Source organism: Capra hircus, chromosome 27 (assembly GCF_001704415.2).
Source record: "Capra hircus breed San Clemente chromosome 27, ASM170441v1, whole genome shotgun sequence".
NCBI classification, from domain to species: Eukaryota; Metazoa; Chordata; class Mammalia; order Artiodactyla; family Bovidae; genus Capra; species Capra hircus.
The window spans coordinates 29,576,906-29,603,761 of NC_030834.1; the positions used below are offsets into that span (position 1 = coordinate 29,576,906).

General features: G+C 40.0%; 1 protein-coding gene across 6 annotated transcripts in view; it reads left to right on the plus strand.

The window, feature by feature from the left end:
• Positions 1–26,856, plus strand: part of SORBS2 (sorbin and SH3 domain containing 2) — a 204,350-nt gene that overhangs the window by 18,853 nt on the left and 158,641 nt on the right. For all 6 annotated transcript variants that reach the window (XM_018041889.1, XM_018041890.1, XM_018041891.1 and 3 more), the window contains exon 2: positions 15,421–15,561. The gene's annotated coding sequence lies outside the window, so the exon portion shown is untranslated. The remainder of the gene's footprint in view (positions 1–15,420; positions 15,562–26,856) is intronic.

Genomic DNA, 26,856 nt, shown 5'->3' on the forward strand with positions numbered 1-26,856 from the left:
CTGTATGCTCAAAACAAATACAATATTGTAAATCAACTATACTTCAGTTTTAAAAAATGTTAAAGTTTATTTTACGTGAAGAGACCATCTGTAACTGTGACTGGCTATCCAGATAAATGGAGTGAAATACGAGTCCATATATTTCTTGACTCTTTAAAGGTGGAAACCATTCCAATTTTCGAGTCACGCAGCTACTCAGGTATCTTGTAATAATTTCCAAAGTTTATACCCCTTATCCATTTGGAGGAAACCATTAGTAGATATCCAACAGATGAAACGACGGAGATACACTTATTTTACTTGTAGAGCCTCAGAGATTATCATGTAAGTGAGAATCAGGAACGTTTTAGTTTTAAGTGTGTTTTTGTGTACAGGTGTGGGCACTAATCGGTATGTGTTAATAGACTGATTTACTCACTTCATTGTTCTGGTGTTTCATATCTTAACCCAATGCTTGCTCCTCTGAGAACAAAGTTAACAAAACCACTGAAGCAGACAGTGGAGATAAGTAATAAGAAACAAGACCCTGCATATCCTGCCTGCTGAAGTGTGTGAAACGAGAGCCCTGTTTCATCAACCTAGAAGTTAGCAAGGGCCGTTTATAAACCTTTTCATGACTGTAGTATATCATTTTTTGTTGAAACAGAAATGGCAAACACAGCCCTTGAGGCACTGCTCACTTTGATTTGGAAACTGTGCAAGAATTTACATGTGTAGGAAGACACTTCAAACTCAAAACTTCTAAATATACTAAGACAGTGAGAAGACAGTTGAGAAGCAAGAATAGCAGCAAACTTACATAACCATTCCTCACCTTGTATGCGTTCAAGATTCTTTACTATTTAAGAAGGAGATGCATGAAATATTGCATTAAAAATCAAGACGAATTCAATGTTATGTCTGTCTCGAATGATTCTGTTGTAAGAAACATATATTCTGAAGGCACCACACAAAGGCTTCCTTCTATAAATATATTGACTTATATAACTATATTATATATAAATTATAAATGTAATTTATCACTGACTTGATAAATTATATTTTGATAAATCAATTCTGACTACATTCTGAACAAGTTATGCGTGAAACATGAAGGCTCTGATAACCTTGTGTTCAATTAAAATCCAGATAAGATGAGCTCCGCCTATGAATAGGAACGAGTTCTCCATGGAGACAGCATCATTCGATATGAACAGAGAAAGGACCTAGTACTCATCTCAGGGCACACAAAAGCAAGCTTTAAAAATGGCCTTAAGCTGAATTGTGGTTATAGGGGGAATGAAAGAGCAATAATACGTTAGCTGGAAGAATAAAATCATCACAGCAAAGATGACCTAACCTGGTCTAAATGTCTAAGTCAGACACTCCAACGAATAATTGGGGCCCACAGCCCAGGGGACCAGGTTTTCACCAGATCCCGTTCTTCAGTTTGTAGGTGGTGGTGTTTGTTACTACTTGAAATTTCCAGCACCTTTGTGGTTACCCAAAATAGAACATGGTACAGAAGTCCAGTTTGGAGTCTCAAAGGTGTGTTCAAATGTGCACAAGCCTTTAAAAAGAGGCCAAGTGGATAGATCTTAATCAGGAACAAGAAAACAGAGTTCGTGTTACCGAATGTTAGAGCCATTGCAATTTATAGCTCAGGTTTGGTTTGGCCACAGGTGATGGGCAGCGTTTGTTAAGACCTTCCCAATTCTTTCTTCTCTTACTCAACGTTGTATATGCAAATCTAAAGGCAACCTGGTTTTAGCCCTCTTTATCTGTCTTTGCGGGTAGGATTCATTACAGAGTAGAATTGTAAAACTGGGCAAATAAGCACCCTAATGTAATGCTATTAAATGAACTCAGGGTTCTGTTTTTTAGAAGAGTTTTACTAAGTGAGCCCTGCATTCATAAAAATAATTACTTGTTGAGAATTACCTCATTTTTCAAGCCATTTTTCTAATTATCTTAAATGGTATTCTTCTCCTTTGATGATTGATTCCAAGATCACTTTATTCTGCTTGCGTGTCTGACTATGCTTCAATTAAAATAGACCTAGTACTGAACTCTGAAGCTCCAAATTTTACTTCTGTTTTATGAGATGGTCTATTAACTCCTTTCCCCCACTGAATCCCTTCTCATTAGAATTATTGCAAATAATTCTACTTCTCTACTGTTTGTGTCTGTTTTCTTATCTCTCTGAAAACCTCTTTTGGTTGAAGTTGAAGCCATCACTTGATACTTTAATGAGTCTACTACTGTGGATAGCATTCACTCTAATTTAGTTCACTGAGGGGTTGAATCGAAGTTTCGATCAAAGCGGCTCCCAGCAAAAGAAAACAGCAGTTAGTGATGAAGGAGCCCTGGAGCTCATGGTACAGACCGACAGGACCCAGTGGGGCTGCTCATCCCAACTCGGGTCTCAAATCTGCTGTTGATGCTGTGCTTGACCTTTCAGCCTCACAACGACAAGGTTTCTCAGACTCTGGCCCCAGTGATTTTCTATAAAGTGATCCTCTGTACCCCAGTGTTCTTTTTTTTTAACTTTTTAATTTTATATTGGAGTATAGCTGTTTAGCAATGCTGTTGGGGATCAAAGAGAAATCAGGAGATCTGAGTTTTATATAAAAACGCCTATGAATCAAAGAAGAAATCAGACAATGCTCACAGAAATCATGAACTAATAAAGAAAGAAAATATAGGTGATACATAGACAGTTTCACTTAAAAACGTTATTTATCATTCCCTCAGCGAGCAAAGGGATCCCTGTAACAACCTTTCTCTGTCCCTTACAGTTTGCCTTTCCCTTCTAAATGTGTGAGGAAGAGGCTGTCTTTCAATTACTTTTTTGTTGTTGTTGTTCAGTTACTAAGTTATGTCCTAGTCTTTGGACTGCAGCCCACCAGGTTCCTCTGTTCATGGGATTTTCCAGGCAAGAATACTGGAGTGGATTGCCATTTCCTTCTCCAGGGGATCTTCCTGACCCAGGGACTGAACCCATGTCCCCTGCTTGGCAAGACGATCTTTACCGCTGAGTCACCAGGGAAGCGATTTACTTTTTTACTTAAATCTGTTCCCCAGAACAGTGGTTCAGTTGGGCAGTGCCTGTCTCTCTCACTTAAGCAAGTCGAGCTTACCAGAAATCACCATGGTTGTTTCAGTCCCCCATGCAGGGTATCCCTTTCATTAGATAAATATTCACACAGAAGATTCTGGGGCCCAGACACTGTGCTGGGAACTGGCAATATTTATGGGGCTTCAAAAAAAAATTTTTTTTTTTAATCTTTTGGCCACACCTCAGGGCACACATGGCCTGTGAGATCTTAGTTCCTGACCAAGGATCAAACCCAAGGCCCCTGCATTAGCAGTGCAGGGTCTCAGCCACTGGATTGCCAGGAGGGTCCTGATACTTGCGTTTCTAAAGAGAGGCCAGTCCTCAAGGAGCCTACACTCTAGTAGAAAAACGACAGCAAACAGCAGCAACAGCACATCACTCCTCCACTGCAGGTGCTTGACTCACTGGCTCCCCACAGCCTCATGCCATCCTCTCAAAAGGCTCCCCCAAAGGTAGGGAACATTGTTTGTGTTTTACAGATCCAGAAAATCAAGGCTCAGACTAAGTAACTTGCTAAAAGTGACAGGGCTTGCTAAGTCTGATCCCAAACCTTGAATCTTTTTCCCAGCAATGTACTTATTGCTAAAATAGGGGTACTTATATTTCAATTAATCACTTATCAAAATTGTAGTCAATGGATATAATTAGTGTGCATTTGTTTTTAGCAAAGACAGATAGAATTATAACTCTGTTCCTCCCCCTTGCTAAGGGAATGACAGACTCTTAAAGGGACTTACAAAGTCCACTCTTTTTTTTTTCTTTTTGCTTCTTCTGGTTTATTCCTTTTAATGGTAATAAATTCCCTCATCGATCTGTTACTTTAAGGGGGAAATACCAATCATAGAGAAAGTCATTATCAAAGATTGGGAATTTTCTTAATCCATCTGTTTGACAATTCTATGAATTCTTATTTAAAATTAAAAATTTTTTTAAATCCCAAAGAAGTCTGAATGTGAGCCCTCTGAAATGAATTCTAAGGAAATTAAACTCAGAACCCCAGTGTGTCCTATCCATTTCATTTTCCCCCATTTGCAAACTAATAAAAGAACACATTTGCAAAGATCAATTATTACATTGACAAATAATTTTTTCTACCTGATTTTTAAAATAACTGATGATTATTTTGTGGCAGGTATGGCTTTTCATGCAATATCTTCTGCTGCTGCTGCTAAGTCGCTTCAGTCGTGTCCAACTCTATGCGACCCCATAGACAGCAGCCCACCAGGCTCCCCTGTCCCTGGGATTCTCCAGGCAAGAACACTGGAGTGGGTTGCCATTTCCTCCTCCAGTGTGTGAAAGTGAAAAGTGAAAGTGAAGTCGCTCAGTTGTGTCCGACTCGTAGGGAGCCCATGGACTGCAGCCCACCAGGCTCCTCCGTCCATGGGATTCTCCAGGCAAGAGTACTGGAGTGGGGTGCCGTTGCCTTCTCCAAGTATCTTCTTCTATCCCCTTAATAATGCTCTATGATAATTAAGTGGGCTTCCCAGGTGGCACCAGAGGTAAAGAATCTGCCTGCCAATGAAGGAAATGCAAGAGCTGTGGGTTCCATGGCTGGGTCGGGAAGATCCCTAGAGTAGGAAACGGCAACCCACTCTAATATTCTTGCCTGGAAACTTCCATGGGTAGAGGAGCCTGGTGGGCTACAGTCCATGGGGCCACAAAGAGTCAGATACAACTGAGCGACTTGTCAGCTGAGGGAACTGAGATTCAGAGATCATGCCCAAACCAAGGAGCAAATAAGGGGCAGAACCAGAGAGTTAAGTAAGGACTATTTATCCTCAAAGCGTGTGCTTTTAACTGTGTGTGTGTGTCATGCCTCATTGAGACAATGATCACATCAAGAGCAGCAAACAACACTTATGCCTGTTGTATACAAGGTATTGTCTTAAGACCTTTGCGTATATTAGCTCGTTCAATCTTCATACCCATCGGATGCGTTAAGGGCTGCAATAATTCTTACTTTCTTCACACAAGAACTGTATTTCAAGGAGATTTGGTAACCGTGCTACTGAAGGCAGTGGTGTCAGATTCACTGGTGGCAGACAGCCTCCAGACCCTTCCTGTCGAACATCAAGCTCCTCACCAACATAGACAGAGAGACCAAATGGTTATACGTGACTGATGGTTACAAAATGGAATGTATTATACTTTATATTCATTTCTTCAATGTATGGTACAACCAGAAGCCATGAGATAAGAATGCTTAAAATAATTTCCACATTGTATGTGTATCTTTAGTTTGATTTGAAACTGAAAAAATTATTGGCTTCCTAATCCAACATGCTTTTGCCTCAGTTATGACTGAAAGCATTTACCATTTTAAGAAATCCTAAGTAGAAAATTTTAAGATCATTTAATACTCAAATACATCCCTTGCCATCTTCTCAAAATCAATTTTTTTTTCTGTACCAAGGACAAATTCCATCATTCAGTTTAGCTTTTGAAACCTTGGTAAACTACACTTCAGTGACCCTGCTCAGAGTTTTCTGAACAATGCTCTGGCAATGTCCACTGAACAGGGTAAACAATGGGTTCCTGTTTTCTATTTCCTGCAGACTATTATGATGTTCTTATTCCTCTTGATATCACTGATCACTAATTGTTAGTTTTAGGGGGGAAAAAAAAAAAGAGCCAACTACTCAACTCTATTTGTTTAAAGTCGAAAAGGTTCCAACGCTGCAGCTCCTTGGGCTTCAAACATATCAGCTCTGTTTTTCACAGCAATTTTCAGTCCATTAGAAAATGACAATGGGCCCCAAACTGAACACAGCAACTCACAAGAGGTGAGGGCTAACTGTTGATGTCCAGAAGTACTTTCAGAACTTCTGAAACTATTTTGTGCGTGATTATCTTTATTATTTTTTAATTGGAACATACTCGCTGTACAATATTGTTAGCTTCTGCTGCACAGCAGCACGAATCAGCTATGTCTACATATATGCCCTGCCTCTGGGGCCTCCCTCCCACCCCACCCCATCCCACCCCTAGAGTTCATCACGGAGCACCCAGCTGAGTTCCCCTTGCTACAGCAGCTTCCCACTAGCTGTATATTTTACACATGGTAGTATATATGTATCAATGCTACTTTCTCAATTCATTCCACCCTCTCCTTGCCCCTCTGCAACCACCATTCTCCACGTCTGCATCTCTATTCCTGCCCTACACATGGGTTCATCAGTACCATTTTCCTTGATTCCATATACACGTTAATAGACGATATTTGGTTTTCACTTTGAGTTAACTGCACTCTGTATGACAGACTCCAGGTTCATTATGATATCTTCATAGCCAGTCTAATAGGCTTCGGCTATCTTTCAGCCAGCCTGAGCTGAGAAACTTGTTCTTAGATGATTGTGTTGGTATGCCTCTTAGTTTCCAGCAACCAGATTATCTTTAACCAGGTGAGGGGCTGGTTTCCCCAAAACGACAAGGTGCCCAGAGTGGGTTCAAGGCTGCTCAGCAGGTGCTTCCCAGAAGGGTATCTGCATTTCCATCAGCTCAGAGGAGCAGTGCCAGGTGACGGGGCGAAGGGTAGAGCACCCTCTCCTCAGGAGGGTTAGCATCGCACCCGTGAGACGTCTTGCCTGTAGCTTATCAGCCTGAACAAACCACCAGGGGATCCCAGAAGATAAGTTTTTAAATAGACCTGTGACCAGGATTTTATAGCAGAGTTGAAAGCAAAGATGGATCCTCCTTAGGTAGAAAGCTGCGTCTGCCACGACTGTGTTACAGTATTTATTTCTTTTTGAGCCATGAGTCTGGATATAGTGAGTGACTTGATTGTAAAATGAAATGTGTCAGAGAGAAACTCCATTTGAAAGTGACCCTTAAAGAAACCCTGGCTGAGGAAAAGAGGAAACTCACGAGAAGGTGAAAATGCATGCATTTACTTTGGCTCAGACGTCCATTCCCCACCCCTCTGCCTGAGCACACACTACCCACAGACAGGACAGACGGTCCAGCACTTTCCTCTGGAGACCAGGCCAGTCCTGGCTCAGCCCAGAGTCTGAACAATGATTTTCCCCCTGTTTTTGGTAAAACTGAGCTATCATTACTCATTTCTTGACATTTCTAACATGCCTCTCCCATACCATCTCATTTCTTGTGTTTCCTTTGTTAACAAGACTATTGTTGCTGTTTTTAGGAGGCTGACCTTGCTGGTTAGATCATTCCCACCCAAACTTGTCTATATCTGGCACATGGACAAATGAGCATATCTGTAGGCACGGAAGTAAACAGATGAGGTTGCTAACAGCCAGAGGTGACTGGCCCCAAAGCTCCAGGTGCCTTGGGTGTCACCTAGTGTGGTGACAACTGAAGGGATCAATATTGCAGCAACATCTGTAACCTACCTGGGACATACCAACAGGTCACATGAAGAGGTAGGAAGGTCTGGATTGCAGGACGGATAACACAGAAAACATTAACATGTCCAGTATCTGAAAGCTCCCATTTCTAACACACATTCATTTTAGGAAAATGTTTTTCTTATGCACTTGATATAATAAATGTATACAGATCCTTCTAACCCTTGCATGCTGGTCCACTCTTCCTTATTATTCTTCACTCATATTTCATCTCTGTGGGTTTCAAGGACATTTTTCTAACATTTTGTGTATTATTTATGTATGCCTGTCCTTGCAAAATTAACTTTTGTGGTCATAGTAACAATGGAAATATGCCAAAGATGGTTGGGTTAATTAGTTTGTTTTTTGAATGCCTCAGAAAAGATATTTTTCATGCTCTACTGTGTTGATTTCAAAGTGTCTTACACGTGTACAAAAAGCATGTACACATGTACAAAATAGTACATCTTCAAACATTCTTAGGCTATAACCAGTGTCCTTGTGCCCAGGGTAGAAGAGAGTGTCTCACAGCTTCTTCCCAGGCAATAGGGCAAAGACCAGCCCCCGGTCTCCAACTCAGCTCTGTATTCCAGGCCACACAAAGCTCCCTTTCCTCTCCTTTGCCAGAGAACAAGATCACAAATCTCCCAGTTTTTCGACAGCCAGTAATTCCTGGTTTGTTTATAACTAATGCACTATATGGACATGACAAAGGGTTTCATGCCGCTAGAATGACAATGGCCTGAGCAGGCAGTGCTGTAGGTGAGACACTTCATTTCTGTTTGTCTGCTCATCAAGTATCTATAAAAAGCATCAGGTATGGCTTGCAGGAAGCGCTGCTGCTAAGTCGCTTCAGTCATGTCCGACTCTGTGCGACCCCATAGACGGCAGCTCACCAGGCTCCCCGTCCCTGGGATTCTCCAGGCAAGAACACTGGAGTGGGTTGCCATTTCCTTCTCCAATGCATGAAAGTGAAAAGTGAAAGTGAAGTCGCTCAGTCATGTCCGACTCTTAGCGACCCCATGGACAGCAGCCTACCAGGCTCCTCCACCCATGGGATTTTCCAGGCAAGAGTACTGGAGTGGGTTGCCATTGCCTTCTCCAGTATAACTGTCTGCTGCTGCTGCTGCTAAGTCACTTCAGTCGTGTCCGACTCTGGGTGACCCCATAGATGGCAGCCCACACACAAATACGTCATTCTCTCAATAACCCTAATCAAAAGAAATTTTGATCAGGGATCCCAGTTGAGTGATTAATACACCCTAATGGAGTGTTACATGATTTTAAAAAAGATCTGGAGAGATGATGCAAGAATGCAGGTATCGATTTATTTCAAGCCTATTTTAGAAGATAAATGCAAGTTATTAAGATAATAGATTCTATCCCGAGGAGGAAAACAAGTGCTGATTCTTTAAAAACTTTTAAAATCAAATATGTAACCAAAAAGCAATACTGTTCAGAGAATCCTCTTGGTTGGAAATAGCTGCTTAATCAGAATACAGAGTTTTTGCTTTTTAGAAGATGAGATACTTTTATAAGCTCTCATTTATATATAACAAAAATACCATCATGTGTTGCTTAATGCCTTGAGCAGAACTTACTGAATTGCTTCTTTATTCAACAAATGCACACTGAGCCCTCCCTCAGTGCCAGGCACAAATATAACACATCTGTCGGGGGTTCAATGGGAATCAGAGGAGAAATCCATGAATCAATCACTCAAACAAAGGCAACGTTTGATGTTGGAGGGAACGCGAGGAACACAATTCTTTAAGAGTTAAAAAAAAAAAAAAAAGCTTGACCTTGGCTAGAGCAGGGAAACCCTTCCTGAGGAAAATGCACTTGAGCTGACAGCTGAAGGGTGCCTGGCATCCACGTCAAGCAGGGCAGGTGGCAGGGAGAGGGAATAAAGCTCACACAGGCCCCTACCGTGGTCCAACCCAGGAACTGAGGGGAGGCCAGAGAAACCGGAAGAAAGGGAGCTAGAGGAGGGAGGGAGATGTGCGTGGGGATGAGAAACAGCAGATCGCACAGAGCCTTAAATAGGCCCCTTTATGAAGGCTTATCTTGATGATTTTTCTACCATATGTAGCAACTGTTGCATATGCTCAATTTCAATGGAATATAAATATCAAGAACTAAGTCATAGTTATATAAAACAGCAGAGGCACTTGCTAAATACACATGGAGTTCAGACAGTCAGTTTAAAAACAAGAAGGTTTTCACTAGAAAAGTGAGTTGTAACAAAGGTTTTAAGAAGTTATTTCTATAGAATCTCTAGCACTTGATAGAATCTCTAGTACTTGATAGAATCTCTAGTCTGGATTGTTCATTCAGACACTCACCTTATTTGGTAAAATCCAGTCCCAGATTGCATAATGGCAAATGGGATGGCAAGTCACATTTCGTTTCATGTCAGTAAACCAGGAAGCAGAAATCAGTGACATATGATGTGACAACTTTAAAATAATTATGCCTGCAGATGTAGATCATGGGGGTGAGCGGGAATGGCCAAATGAGATCTCTTAGCAGTCCAAGCAAAAGTCGAGCTGTTCAAGTTAGGAACGGGCTTTATATAGCTCAATGTTTCTGCCTTTTAGGGTATCCTCGCAGAGGACTTGTATGACTGGTCTGAAACCATTCAACCCACGGGCTTGGGTTTCCCCACTTGGTGCATTTATTCACTGTTCAGCACACTGAACTTCTTGGAGACGACGCTGCTGGCACTTACTGAGTGTGTGATGCTTCTAAGCATCACTAGTTTTCGTTGCACACACACGTGGTTCACTGTTTCCATGTGGTTGAAGCAGACAAGTGTAAAAGATGTCAGTACACTTAATTGAGTCTTCATTTTGCATCCAGCATGCCTGCTTTGGGGGTCTGCCCCTTCCTTTCATCAGTGTTATCTGATTTCTATCATTTCTATAGGATCAGAATCTGACCGCCTTTTCAATACATCTTTGAAACTCATGCCAGTGTTTCAGGCAGTCCTGCTGCCTCTCCCTAAGCACTAAAATATCTAAGAGAATGACGCATTGTTCTCCTGGAAAATTAGACAATGCTACCCAACTGACATGACCCTGAAAGCCTTCAAACATTTATAGTGCAATTCACTTTTCAAAGGACTTAGGAGGGTGGGGGCGGGGGGGAGAATGTGTAACCTAGAAAACAATATTCATGGGAAAACTACATTCACTTCCTTCCTACTGAGATCCTCTCAAATCATAGGAAGCGATGAGGAATCAAATGAGAATTTGGAGTTCTCTTGGGGGAAAAAAACTTAAACAACTCTCAAAGAAGCCCTCAAAACGCATGTATTGAAGAAACCACGCACATAAAAGTCCCTAGAAATCATCCTGGTCTCTGAAAACAAAATACTATGTTTGGCCATAAAAGGAAACCTGCACAGTTATTCTACTACGTTTTAATTATTTAACCAATAACATTAATAGCATTTGCGACATGGAGAAGGAAATGGCAAATTCTCCAGTGTTCTTCCCTGGAGAATCCCAGGGACGGGGGAGCCTGGTGGGCTGCCGTCTGTGGGGTCGCACAGACTCGGACACGACTGAAGTGACTGAGCAGACTTTTCTACATTCCTTTGAAATGACAACTCTTCTAATCCTCACAACAGCCTACTGAGATGAGTCCTATTTAAAGAAGAGGAAACAGAGGCACAGGGAAGTGAAGCAACTGGCCCAAGGTCACACCAAAGTGGATTCAAACAGACACACTGTCCCAGACTCTGCTCTTAAGCATTACACACTTCTTTAAGTTTTCTGAAACAACCAACCAACCAGTAAGACCTAAAGCTACAGACGATCGCTGCATACAGAACTGGGAGTTTTAAATATTACTGGTGTGGGTCCACATTTTCTCTTACAATGAGGATTTCATTTTTAGGAAGCCCTTTGAGCCCACGAGGCTTTGGTGCCACCTGAAAAGTTGAGAAGGCATTTGGCAAACTGGTGAAAGCATTCAAAATAACGTGTTCACGTACTTAACAGTGGGGCAGAGGACAGCGGAAGCCTCTCTTCTCCAAAATGCCAATCTCTTGTGCTTCTAACAATTGGAGGGTTATCTGAGTCAATAAGATCCTTCCTTGATACATAAATACCTTCTAGGATGGTTTGTTCTGCATCAACTGTGCCTTAGGTACAGTTTCGATGAGACCAATACTTAGCTGAAAACAGTCTCAGTATTTCTTGTGTGCTATATAGGAGGGAGAAAAAGAAATGAAACGCTAAACTGACTTTCAACATTTCCATCCATTTCCCCCGTTCCCTCTTCATCTCTGAAAGATTATTCCTGCTCTAGCCTCTGAAACCAAGCCTGTCCTTCTGGAGAGTTTCAGAATCTCAGTGAACATGGTGGCCAGTCCCACTCATATCTGGCACCAGGGCAACTAGGTTCTTATCTTTTTCTTCAGAGCCTGAATTACTGCCCAGAATCTTGTGAAATGTCCTAATTCCTCCAAGCATTAGATGTTGATCTGTGGACCACTCTTTTAAGTAGCAAGGATCAAGAGCTGCTGCTACTGCTAAGTCGCTTCAGTCCTGTCCGACTCTGTGCGACCCCATAGATGGCAGCCCACCAGGATCCTCTGTCCCTGGGATTCTCCAGGCAAGAACACTGGAGTGGGTTGCCATTTCCTTCTCCAGTGCATGAAAGTGAAAAGTGAAACTGAAGTCGTTCAGTCGTGTCCGACTCCTAGCAACCCCATGGACCACAGCCTACCAGGTTCCTCCACCCATGGGATTTTCCAGGCAAGAGTACTGGAGTGGGTTGCCATTGCCTTCTCCAAGCAAGGATCAAGAGCAGTGGTTCTCAAAGTATGGTCAAGTATCACCTGGGGACTTGTTAGTGATCAAAATTTAAGGCCCCTCCCCAGACATACTAAGTCAGAAACTAGGGCTAGGACCCAAGAATGTGTGTTTTGATGAGCCTTCCAGGTGACTCTGATGCTTACTACAATTTGAGAACCACTGGCCTAGATGGCACTGCCTGATAAAAATATAATACAAGTCATATTTATAATATAAAAGGCTTTGTCATTTAAAAAAATAAAAAGAGGTGAAATTAATTTTAACAAAATATTTAATGCAATGTATCTGCAATACTATTTCAACATATGATCAAGATATTTAAAAAATTCTGCTTACAATCTGTTTTTCATACTTAAAGTCTGGTATATATTTTACACTTATATGACATCTCAGTTCTGACAAACCACATGTGGCTCAACAGCCACATGTATCCACCACATTAGATAGGCAGGCTCTAGACTTAAATAAAATCAGTCCTGAATATTCATTGGAAAGACTGATGGTGAAGCTGAAGCTCCAATACTTTGGCCATCTGATGCGAAGAGCTGGCTCATTAGAAAAGACCCTGATGCTGGGAAAGACTGAGGGCAGGAGGAGAAGGGGACGACAGAGGATGAGATGATTAGATAGCATCACCAACTCAATGGACAGGAATTTGAGCAAACTGTGGGAATCATGGACAGAGGAGCCTGGAGTGCTGCAGTCAGTCCATGGGGTTGCAAAGTGCTGGACATGATTTAGCGACTCAACAGCAACAACAACAAGGCTTAACAGTGATAATATCACTAACTTTTATGTTTTCTGTGTATCAGGCATTACTTGGTTAAGCATTTTATGTGCATAATCATATAAACCAGACCACAGCTCTATGGATTGGCGTTGTTATTACCCCATCTTATACAGAAGAAGAGTTATGCCAAAGGCCCATTTAATGTTTCATCAATATAAGAAGCCCACTCTAATATAAGCATTTCCGAATGATTTTAAATCAATTTTTTTGGTTAAAAAAAAACACAAAGGAGAAAAAAAAAGAGAAATAAAACCATTAACAGTACAGTTGATATAACTGTTACGTTATTAATAACTTACAAAAGACATAGTAGTTGGGTAAGTACTCTAACCTTTAAAAATATGCCTCAATTTGCACTCTTCTGTGATGCCAAATCTGTTGAAAAGTTCTTAGGGACAGGCTGTCTGGACAGTCAAGATCTTTGGGGAACAAGGGAGCCCTGGGTGAGTTACTTGGCAGGGTAGGACTCATCCTAAATGGAACAGGGAGTTGGGTCATAACCTGTTCATTCAAGTGCAGATGGACATAAAATGACTCTAAAAATAGTTCAACGTGAAGCAATGGGCTTCTCTCAGTATTGGTGTGAAAAACACCCAGTTTGTAATTTAAAAATAATGGTTGACTTAGTACTCAAATAGTTAATCTTTATCTGTTCCCTTAACTTCCACAGTTTCTCAAGGAAGGTCCATTTTTAAATGCATTTTCCTTTTCATTATAAACTACTATAAGGAGAAAAAGGAAAAACAGTTAAAAAGTTTAGTTCCTGTTACATGGCATAGTGATTTGATATTTCTATACATTTCAAAATGATCACTACAGTAAGTCTAGTCACCATCTGTCACCATACAAAGATATTACATAATTATTGACTATATATAATCCTCACACTGTCCATTTCACACCTTGTGACTCAATTTATTTTGCAACTGGAAGTTTGTACCTCGATCTGCCTCACCTATTTCTTTCCTCAGTATTTTCTTTAATCAGTTACAAGGAAAGAACTGAATTTGATGTGAGCCTCTGGTAGCCAGCCTTCATAATATTCACTATAAAATATATCAAGGTGGTTTTTATAATGGGCTAAGATCAGGGGATCTCCTTTTATCTCTCAGCAGTACTTCCTGACTGCATACGCATTTTCTTTGTTACAAAGAATGGGGAGTTCAGAGGTTTCAGGGATTTCATCTAGAACAGAGGCTTTTATACAAATACTTAAGTGTTTCCTTGGTAGGAAGTAACTAATTTTCCTTTTTCGGAATGTTGCAAAAAGCCTAATGAAGCAATGGCCGTCAGGAGTCGGTCTGATGACGCATATATTCCCTGGGTCAGAGTAAGAGATCTCCACATCTTCAGTTGCCATGGTTTAAATAGCCTGTGGAAAAGAAGCTGTAAACGTCTGTAACAAATTCTGTCCTTACTCTTGCTGCGTTTGTGTGCTGTAAACTTTTCGAGGCAAAGAAATTAATTCTGTCCACTATTGTATTCGCAGAGTGCTTGGCATATCAGAAGTTTTGCCACAAAAATGTTTGATGAATGAATGAATACAATTTCCAGATCTTAATTCATCATTCTACAAACAAAATGAAAGCTCAGAGTTTGCCAGTCATTGCTGGTGACCCAGTCTGAAGTTCTTCACTGGCCTTTGGAGCGGGGAGAGAGCAGGGGATGGGTGCCTGTCTGCATCTTGTCACTGAATGGCCCCCAATCTCTGCCAAGAGATAAGAAATGTCAACAGCTTAACCCAGTAGCTTTCAAAAATAGCATGGTTGATGAGACTGGAAATGTGGGTGTGGGCTAGAAATAAATCATTTGTCTTCAGTCTTAAGGAGGACAGGCTGACAACAGTTATTCCTCCCAGAGAGAAACGTAAAATATTTTTTAAGACCCATATAAGCTGGCCAGGAACTATCAGAAGAAAAGTCTTTCCTCTCAATACGGCATAAATAGGACATCTGATTTTCAACGAATCAGGTGAATCATTTTGAAAACGCAAGGATTATGGCAAAGTACTATGTTTCTTTAAGATTCCAGTTAAGTTTTTTTGTTGTTGTTACTGTGTATCTTGCTTTCAATCATGCTGGCAGTTTTCCTCAAAATATAAATGAATATTTGCACAGTGAAGCAAGTTGTTGTGGGTTTCCTGGTTTGTGTCCCTGCCCCCCCACACACACCCCTGGGGGGGGGGGGCGGGATGTGGCGATCCAGGCAAGGTTTTTTCATCCCTTGCAGACAACCCCGGCTGCTGTTAAATGCTGAAAATAGCTCAAATGCTTTCAGAACAGTAGCACCACCCAGCAGCTGAGATTCTTTCTCTCTCTCACTTGCTTTCTCTCTTGCACCCCCCCACCTTTTTTTTTTCAGACACTTGGATTGGACTTAATCTTAAACCTCTGGAGTTCAAGACCTTTTAAAAAGGGCTAAATAAACAACCTCCACATGTAAAAGGCCACTGACTCCTACTTCCTCTCTTCAGAGCAACTGTTGGAACCTGGCTGCCTGTAGGTAAGATTTTTTTTTTTTTAATTCTGGAATTATTTTGTTGGGTTATCACATGGACTCAGTGTTTTTTAAATAACTTGTCAATGGTGAAAATAAGCAGGGGGTGGGGGGGGGGACAGTTCTGGGGGTGCTGAACGCCCTCCAGGTAGATACAGTGTTCCACAGTCCAGCAGCAGCCGCCTGAGTGCCTTTCTGCGACTGCAGCTTTAAACAGTGCTGAACACGCTCTGTACGATGCTGACCTGCAGAACAGAGCTGTCTGTGCCTGAGCCTGAGCCGCTGCAGAACGCTAATTAAGCCTCCTTGCCAGGGTCATCCCAAAGCCTTTCAGACACCTTCATTTTCTTGTTTAGACGGGGTTTACTTATTTTTAACTTTCTAAGGGCTTTTTTTTTTTAAGGGAAAAGATGCAACTACCTGAGTAAAGGAGCTAGATTAGTGATTTATCCTTTAAGGACAATGAGACGGCTCTATCTTACTACCTTCCTTCACCACTGCTTTGCTCATTGCTGCTGTGGAATTAGAACAATTTTTTGTTTGCTTTTGTATTGTATCTTCCTACCACAATTCAGTGACTCAGTTTTGAGGTTTCCTTACCTAGCCGACGGTCTTCGGCTAGAAGTTTTCTTTCTCTACTGTGACAATATAATAGTTTGGAGGGCTTTCTGTGCTTTCTCCCTCCCCCACCTTACGCTTGGTCTTAACATTTTGCAAAGCACTTTGATCTGTGGACTTTAACTTCAAACATGGCATTTACTTTGATTTGTGGGTATTTACTATGTTCGGTAAAAAGTCTTCTTTTTTGTTTAAGGCTTTTATGTCATTTCCTTGGAATAATCTATTGGGTTTTGGTTTTCTCTCACTGATATGTGTTAGGTTTTATTAGTACAGGGACCCCCCTCCCCCAGCAGAAAAGCAAAGACTTTTCTATGGCAGGTTTCTCTGACCATCACAGAGTTTATGATAGCTCTCTGCTCCACTCAGCAGATGTCTAAAATCAAGCAGGAAATAATGGTGCACAGACCAGACTCTATCAACCTCTCATGTAAGTGCCTCTAAATTGCCATATGCCTTGGGGCCTTACTGTTGCTGTTTAACATGGACACTGAAATCCTTGGAATTTAGAGATTCTTATTTCCAAAGAAGTTTATTGGTATCTCACTATATGTCGAAAGAAAGCAAGCATTTTAAACACACATCTTCCAGGTAATTTTTTTTTTTTTCAAAAAAGAAAGAAAAAGAAGAAAAATAATTTTTTAAAGAAATAAAAGAACATTTTACAAAGGAAAACTAGAAAAAAAGGAAAGGAGAAAAAAAAATTCTCTGTAGCCAGAAGTCTGTTATGCTAGTGAAACTTCTGCTGAATGAGGGATAAGGAATGAAAAAAATGTATTTCCTAAAATAGGCAGAGTGTAGCACTTTCTAGCCATTCAGTCACCCTTTAGATGTTCTCTTTGTTTTAGAGAAAATTCGTGGGTATATCACATTTGTTTGTCACTCTTTTCTTCTCTACTGCAAACAAAGGGTGTTTGCAAAGTCCTCAGCCAGATACTGAGTTTGTCGTCTCCTGGCAATCTGGCCTTGCGTCCTGGTGAAGGTGAACAGTAGGACGAGCCTAATCCTGTCAGGAGACTAAGTGCCAGGCAGGGTAACCCTGGCTCCTCAGAGCTGACACAGGACACACCCTGTGCCCTGCATCGTGCTGACAAGAAAGGAAGCCAGTGGCCGCCGGACTCAGGTTCAGAGGGTGGAGCTAGGGAGTAAGTTATGGGAGACGTCCCTCTGGATTAGAGGCAGATGCAACATGATGTCTAGAACTAGGACTGAGATTGAAAGAAAACCTAGAGCTGTTCAGTCTAATTTTTTTTTTTAAATTTCCCAAAGCTGGACATTTAATTACTAACTTTCTCTCTTCCGATCTTCATTATAAGAGCTTTTGAATCATCTCATTTCTGTGATGTGTGTATAGTCAAAACTTGAAATCCTTTGGTCATTTTGAGCATATCCTTCACTGCCTTCGGTGGGGGTCTTCCCTTTAATACTAGGCATTCTTGATTTGGCATTGCTGAGGAGAAATGTGCTGCTAAAAAGGCAATGCTAGTTAAATGGCAACCCACTCCAGTGTTCTTGCCTGGAGAATCCCAGGGACGGGGAAGCCTGGTGGGCTACCGTTTATGGGGTCGCACAGTCAGACATGACTGAAGCGACTTAGCAGCAGCAGCAGCAGTTCAGTTGCAGAATCTAATAGCTGAAATGTGTTTGGAATGTGGTAGGGCCCATTCCATTCTTGAACAAGCCATTTTTTTCCTGTTCTATAGGGTTTTCTTTTTTTGTTTCCTTTTGCCTCTTAATTTTACTTTGAAACTTTGGCTTGTTTGAATGTGAAACTCAAGGATAAACGTAGCCAAAACCACTGAGTTTCACACAGCTTCCACATGAAAGAAGTATTCTACCCAGCCTTGCTCGAAACTTGGCCCATGTTTTGCCAAAAGTTTCATGAATGTCACTGAGCCTGGATTTGAAACATAATCCCAAGTCAAGTGACTTCTGGTGACTTTGAGGCTGTCCTGTAGAAGTATAGAATCTGTCAAACAAGGGCACCCCTTATTTTCACATCTCTGACTATAATTTCATGTATACACACATTTTTGCAATAAACCTCCATTTGTTCTGTGATACTTTAAAGCCAGGTTCAATCCTAACGTGAATTTTTATCACTGGGGTATTGAAGCAATTGGCAAATAGAAGTCTGCATTTTAAAATTCCAACACAGTCTGAAGCAAGTGGTGTGAACATGTTGGTATAATTCAGCTGAAGGAAGTCAGTCCCAGGAGAGTCATGGAGTGGCTTTCTTTGCTTAAATATACTTCTGTGCTCATGTGGAACAAACAGTAACATTTTGTCCAGGTCTATCTGCTTGACAGTATGCCTTTTGTTCGTTCTCCAAAGGTGGTGTCAAATATATTGGTGGAAAAATAATAAACTTACAGATTTTTTTTTTTTTTGGCCTGCTCAACTGACACACTCCTAGGGAACATTGTAAGCATTGAAAAGTTTAGTAACGTTACTTGTAACGTATACTGAGGGTAAAGGAATCCTCAGCAGTCAATTTTCTTCAGAAAAGCTTGACCTCGAGCTGTTGCGTGACAGCCAAATGGGCTGGGTTGTGAAGGTGTGTGTGTGTGTTGAGTGGCTGGAAAGGAAGATGGGATTTGTAAACTTGGTTCAGCAAATGTTACATTTACACGAGAAACAACTGAGAAGAAGGAGACAAAGATGAGAGCACTGGAAGTAAGAGGAGACCATCTGGTGCAGAGGCTGAGGAATCAGGACGTTCAATAGCGACTTCTTTAACTCGACTTTGTCCTGGAAACTAAAACTCTACCTGCAAAATACCCACACCTGTAATTCTATTTAATACTCAGGGTTATCAGAGATAATAGACTGTGTTTTTATTTCACCCCATGCATAGTTGTTTCACATTCAATAACTGACTTCCTGGATCATCTGTCTTAAGGTAGGGTGGTATTCCTACTAATATGGGGTTGGTCATGCAGGCAGTGTGTTCCCAATGTACAGTTGAGGACACTGATCCCCAGCGTTGCCACAGTATCTATTTTACATCCCTAGAAAATAGCCAATGGTAGGTTGGCTCTCATATCAAGAGTTTTCAAAGTGTACCATTCCATCTCATTACATAATACAAAGATATAAAACAAGTTAAAAATAAAAGCCAAAGGAAAATAAGAAAATAGTTAGTCCAAGCTATGAGAGCGCTATTTGGAATCATAACAATTTCTGAGTTTTTATACTTCACTGAGAAATAATAATCAAATAATTAAATAACCAAATAATCAAAAGTAGGATGAAGATTACAGAGAAAGACAAGCATGTGCCAGTGGTATAATGAACCAAAAGTTATGACTTGGTGATCAAAACAAGACGCAGGTCAGTGAAAAGAATCATGTTAGTAACTTGATACAGCTGAAATAAAATAATGTACTTGCTACTGAAAGGTCAATCCAGTATTAGAAAAGATAGGACAGAAACACTAATCTCTTGTTTTGAAGATAAATTTGGACTTGAAAAAAGAAAGTGAATTTAGTTTAATGGAAAAACACATGTACAGCTTGTGTTATTAAAGCACTGTGTTTTGGTTACTTTGACCTGATACAAATCCTGGTCCAAGCACAACTTTGAATTGGTTTAATTCTAGTGGAGCCGTTGCTCTTGACATGCATTCAGCTTAGTGGTACTTCTCTTGTTCAATTTTGCAAACCTAAGAAATTTGGTTGGTTTCGAATTTAGCTCCAAGCAGTGTTCAGAACTTTTGTGTTTGTTCGACCTGACCATTTAAATATTTTAAAACCACATAACACTCAACTTTAGAACAAATTCCTAGTATTAAAAATACCTAAGAATGTTGAAAAAGTTATGTATAGGTACACTGTCTGCAAATTTAATGAGCAAACAACCAAATATAGTTAACAAACACAGTTTTGATCTGTAGATCAAAACTATTTTCTATTCCACATTTGTATGTTTTACTATGAAAGTATTCACTTAAATTTTTTTTTTTATTATACTGGGATTAAAGATCATGGTTAAGGACAGAAAATTGGGAATTCTCTGTCAGTCCAGGGGTTAGGACTCTGCACTTTTATTGCCGAGGGCCTGGGCTCCCCCCGGGTTCAACCTCTGAGTGGGGACCTAAGATCCCACAAGCCACAGGGCGTAGCCAAAATATTCTCTTAAAGAGAAAAGAAAAGAGAAGCATGGAAATCTATCCCCAAACAAATATGGCTGAGTAAATGTGCAGTTAGACTAGAAACCACATCCTTGTGGTACCAGCAAAGCCAAGTGTTTGAAGGTATTGTCTGGCATCTGGTTGACCTTCACGTGGACATCTGTGAATAGCCCAGAACAGTGGGTCTGTACTGAAGGATTCAGCAGGGGAGTGTTGGAGATTAAGGAGGAAGTTTTGCACTAATTCAAGAAGGATGCTAAATGTCAAGCTAAGAGATCCACACCTCTTTCTGATGTAGGAAGTGGTCATTATCCCTGACTGTACAGGGCAGTAAAATGATAACTTTGGGAAGAAGTAAACAGCTTACAGAGTATCACGTCTTAGAGATTGAGATTTTAAAAACATTAAATTGCTTTGAATAAAAATCTTTGAAATATACATTTTTTAGTATTTTTATTTAATTAAATAAAATTTTAAATAAAATCATTCTGTTTATTTATAAATGTTTTATAATTTGAAATATAAATTATTTTACTTATAAAATGTAAACAATATTTTATAAATTATTTGCTATAAAACTCAATAATTTACTATTGATGTGGGGCATAAAATTAAATCCCTGAAATTTTCTTTTTTATATCAAATACGGCTTTTTTCATTCAAAGCAAGATACAACCAAAAGTACATATAAACAAGTTCTAAACTTTATATTGATATCACAAAAGACTGTGACTTATGATGAGAAACTTTTAAAAACCAAGAGACCGAAAAACTGAGTGAAATGGTAAATTCGGCAAAAGACAATTTTTTGTAGAAAAAATAATGAAAGTTGACTTTGTAAAAAAACAAAAAACTTTTTTAAGATGACTACTAGTTTTCAATATAAAACATATTTCATTTTAGTGTTTAAGCTACTTTACTTTATAAATGAATGGATGAATTTTATATTCCAAAATTAAAGTTGGCATTTGCACTTTATCTCACATGGTGAGATCCATTACTTAATAGCCATAGTTTGTGTAAAAACTTGTCTGGAAACGAAGTGATAATATTTATGCTAAGGTAAGAAAATTTGATTACAGTGAGAGTTTTATCCTCTTTATAATATTTTACCTATTTTGTATATTGAAATTAAACAAAAAGCATTGAGGTTAAAAATCACTTGTGCCTAAATCATGTACATCCTTTTCCTAACTGAACTGATATATATATATATATATATATATATATACACACACACACACACATACACACACTAATTTATATGTATGTGTGTATATATACATACAAACTAGTTTATATATATATATATACACTAGCTTATATATATATAAATTCTCCATGGATTATATAGTGTTGTGTTTGCTCCTGCTTAAATATTGAAGGAGTATGATTTCTGAAATGATTTATGAAAGATGAATGTGACTTTGAGTAAAACTTATTTGAGCTTTGAGTAGGATTTTCAAGATAAACATCCAAGGAAATGTCTAACAAGAGGGATATTGAAACACAATTTCTCAATGAATAAAGACCTTACTGATTGCAGCTATGAATTCAAGTATTTTGACATATGTTCAGGTGTTTGTTTTGAGGCATGTAAGGAGTTAAAAGTGAAAGAAAATGTTTAAAGTTCTCTTCCTCACTTTGAACTACATTTCAAAGAAATACATACTTTCAACGTAAAACATATTTCCTCCATAGACCAACACAAATATGTGTATGAATGTGAATTAAATCTCATGGTTGGGGTTATATCTGTTAATTTTTATTATGTATCTATAATGGCAACTATTTAAAATATTTTCTGCTTTAATAATATTATTCAGAGTAGTACTGATAATAATATTTCTTCTGCTTCATATACCCTTATTTACATTTTTCAAAATCAGCAATGAGACTAATTTATTTTAAGAATTCCAAGGTTTTCAAACAAAAATACCTGCATGCAACTAAAAAAAAAAGAGAGAGAGAAAGAAACATGGTTTTTAATGTATTATTTACTTTAGGTATTTACTGTGATCGATTGTGTCCAACTCTTTGCCACCCCATGGACTGTAACCCTCCAGGCTCCTCTGTTGATGGCATTTTCCAGGCAAGAAGACTGGAGTGGGTTGCCTTTTCCTTCCCCAGGGGATCTTTCCAACCCAGAGATCAAACTCACATCTCCTGTATTGCAGGCAGATTTTTACCAGTAAGCCACCAGGGAATTTTTCCAGAAATAATCATAAACTTATATTTGTAAAAGGTAGCTGAGCACATTTATAACATTTCTTTTCCAGGGATCAGTATTGCTCTAGAAACTGCTGTTTGAAATCACAAAGTGGGTATCTGTGTAGACATCTTTTGTTAATTTTTCAGATTATTCCTTCCTCATGCTACCATGAACAGTAGCAAAAAGGAATCAGAGAGAGCAATAAACAATGAACTTCCAGTTTAAAGAGTATTAAACAAAGCACTTCCAATTCAATGAATATTGTATTCCTAATATAAGTCTTGAACCCAAGAACTGGGAAACCTGGGCATTCATGGGCAATAGAAATATGTCAAAAAAAGGAGAATCAGAATATTTGCTAGAATCCCTAAACTGTGCAATTCCTGAATGAGCCAACTCTGAGTAGAAAACAGAAATCTGCCTCATAGGAATATGAAAGTGCTGTGGCATAGAGTATTTTATAGAAGTTGAAGATTTGACCTTGCGTGATTACTGAAGCTGACTTAGAATACTGTCCATGGCAAGAATACTGGGCTGGGCTGCCATTGCCTTCTCCATGTTCTTTTTACTCACGGTCAGTAAATTTGTCCTATGCTATAGTCATGTAGCTCAGCCCTTAGGAAAAGACATCCCTCTTCCTTCCAACACACACACACATCTTATTTGATTTCCAAATATATCAAAATACATGTAATGCTTGGTATTAGGAGAATTACTGAGAAAAAATACAATCAACTCTTTTGTTGCTGTTACTTGAAAGGTGCTTTCCTTACATTAGGCATAAATAGTTTTAACTCCTACTTCATCTCTTAACCAAGAAACTGTTCTTTCCTCTGGCATTTGGTGCACCACAGGACATGTTTCATTTCTAGACTTAGACCAAGTTCCTTGTCTCTCTAGAGATATTAACAGCACCGCCATTCACTCAGACAGAGGCAATCAGAGCACCTTCTAAGAGGAAAGCGCTGCTCTGAGTTCTTGGGACACATCAGTGAACAGCACTGATCAAAATTTCTGCCCCCAAAGAGCTTACATTCCCATGAAAAGAAACAAACAATAGAAGATAAACATAATAAGTAATTACGTAGTAGGTGAGAAAGTAACAGAGTGCTCTTAAAATACAACAGACTAAGCAAGATGTGGAAAATGTGTTGAAGACACTGTGGCTCAGGATTTTAGATGTGGAGCAAAGAACATGAAGGAGTGAGGAGCTGTCCATATGGATCTCTGGGGGAACCGTAGTCTAGGCAGAAGGATGTGCCCCCCTAATGCCTCCAAGGAGCCAAGGCTTCCCTGTTCGAGGTACAGCAAGGAGCCTGACCCAGTTGCAGCCAAGAGAGAGGAGAGAGCACCTGGAAGATGAGATCAGAGAGGCACTTACACTATAGAAGGCACTTATACTTACCCTCTGGCTGCTCTATTGACAGAAATCTGCAAGGGAAGGGTGGAAGCTAGGGAACTAAGGAGGAAGCTAGTGCAATAACCAGTGAGAGAAGATGACAGCTTTGGACAGGGTGGGAATGGAAGAGGTGACAAGAAGTGGCTGGTTCTCCATGGGTATCTAGATCCCTGGGACGTTCCAAGATTGAGAGGTCAGGAGGCAGAGGAGAAACCAATCAATGGACTTGAGAAGACGTATCTAGAGAGACAGGAGGAAAAGCAAGAGGGTACCGTGTGCCGGAAACCAAGAGGAGAAATTGTATCAGAGGAGGAGGCATGATCAAGTAAGATGACAACTGAGACTTGGCTAGTGAATTTCACAAATTGGAGAGGATTAGTGACCCTGACAAGAGCAATTTGGCGGAGTGGTGTAATTCTGGAAGGTCTTGGCATGACATTTAACTTTAAAAAAACTGAAGTGTTTTTATTGGTGCGTGATAGCTTTTTTGATCGATTTAAACTTCCACATTATTCTTACTCCACATGCCCAGCAGTCACAGATTCCACAGTCACTGGACCACTTGAGCCCATGGTGCCAGTGTTTAATGAAATATGTGTCTTCAGGTCGGTAAACTTCACCATGCGACTTGGTGTGCTTCCTGCAGATCCACTTTCTGACTGCTGAGTGTTTACATGGACCATGGCGATACCCAAAATAAAAATGCTTTTATACTTATAGGTTACTTCACTGAATTATATAAAACTGATATCGATAAACATATTTACTCCAAAAAAATGAGGTATAACACAAACAAATTCATGCAGATTTAATGGCAATCTGTGAATTGTTGTTTAGAACCTGAGAGTTTCTGCACCACCAGTCTTACTAATTGTGTGAAGAATTACATGATATTCTGGTTGTCAACCTTCATGTTAACAATCTATAGTAGTTTCCACTTATTACACTCAATCACATGTGTGAATCAGCCAATTTGTACAAGCTGTCTTGCAAATAACTCCTATAATAAGAGTAAAATAAGAAAACCACCATTATGGAAATTATTGTTAAAACACTTAAGCCTGAATTTTACCATCTCATTGTGTAGATCTAGCTGGAGAGAAAGCAGATGCTTTAAGGACTTGAAACAGCTGAACTAATGTATGCTCTCATCTGTGTGATGTGTTATACAATACAGTCCTATACCAAACAGGTTTCTCTCTGCTAGACTTTTACTGTGCTTCTGTGTTTGATTATGTTATCCTGAAAAAGGTAAACACAGTGTTTTAATTTCTAAGGACTCAGAATAACCATTAAAATAGAATTGTGATGTTGCACTGTAACAAATGATATTGAAGGTAAATGCTATTTTCCTATCTTGAAATTATTTTATAACAGCATTAGTTTCTGAAGTCTTTAAAATATCAGGTTAACAATGAAAGGGAAATTAACAAAAAAATCTCTAAAAGCTCAAATGTACAGTTAAAGACTAAAATTTGATATAAAGTTTAGTTGTGTTTTCCTACCCAGAAATCAAAACTTGGAGAGCAGCAAGGGAATTTTGCTCTTCAAATTTCAATATAGGGCTTCCCCGGTAGCTTGGATGATGAAGACTCTGCTTGCAATGGAGGAGACCCCGGTTCAATTCCTGGGTTGGGAAGATCCGCTGAAGAAGGGATAGGCCACCCACTTCAGTGTTCTTGGGCTTCCCTGGTGGCTCAGCTGGTAAATAATCCACCTGCAATGTGGGAAACCTGGGTTCGATCCCTGGTTGGGAAGATCCCCTGGAGAAGAGGGAGAAGGGAAAGGCTACCCCCTCCAGTATTCTGGCTTGGAGAATTCCATGAACTGTATAGTCCATGGGATCGAAAAAAGTCAGACTGAGTGACTCTCACTAAACACCAATGCACTGCTGATATATTTTTTAAATTTATTTATTTTAATTGAAGGCTAATTACTTTACAATATTGTGGTGGGTTTTGCCATACATTGACATGAATCAGCCATGGGTGTACATGTGTCCCGCATCCTAAGCCCCCCTCCCACCTCCCTCCCCATCCCATCCTTCTGGGTCATCCCAGTGCACCAGCCCTGAGCGCCCTGTCTCATGCATCGAACCTGGACTGGCGATCTGTTTCACATATGATAGTATACACACTGATATTTACTGCAGAACTATTTTCTAACATTTGAAGTGAAACTTGATCTTTTAATACATGCAACTGGGTATGAAATCAGGATCAGTGAGATAAACAAATGAAAGATTTTTACCTCAGTGAGCCACTGAGGGTATGTTCTATGCAGTGATGTTTGATGAGTGACAAGAAGGTCCGCATGAGACCGTTAGCCATTGTGATCCAAGTTAATGAATGCTTTAGCCCCTCTTGGTAGTCAAACCCAGCTTTTACGACTTGGTGCTACTCCCAAGCTCTGTGACTATTTTTGTTGTTTTATCTCCTCTGCTAATGTCTGCCAGTTAAAATCTTGCTTGGAAAATTCCATGGACAGAGGAGCCTAGCAAGCTGAAGTCCATGGGGTCGCAAAGGAATTGCGCATGACTTAGCAAATGAAAAATAACAACTATGACAAATGAATGGCAGAATCGATAGTCACATTCCAGGTGACAGTGACTCTTCCCCCTGTTAAGACAAAGGTGCAGGGGACACTAATCAGATCTTTCCCTGAACTGGACAGGACTGCTTTTTCCAGAAGGAAAGGAGCATGATTACTCACAAGGTCAAGAGGATAGTCTGGGCATGATAACTGACCAGGTCTGTTCCTAAATGACTGGGTGGAATAGACACCTCCCCTTCCCACTCTCACTCCCACCCTCCACTGACCTGCACTGGATATTTAACCTCCTGTGTTAAGCCACTAAAACACAGGGCTTGTCAATTATAGACACTGGCCAAGCTTACACAGTTGGTGACACTATATAGCTACATGAATCCATAGTGAAAT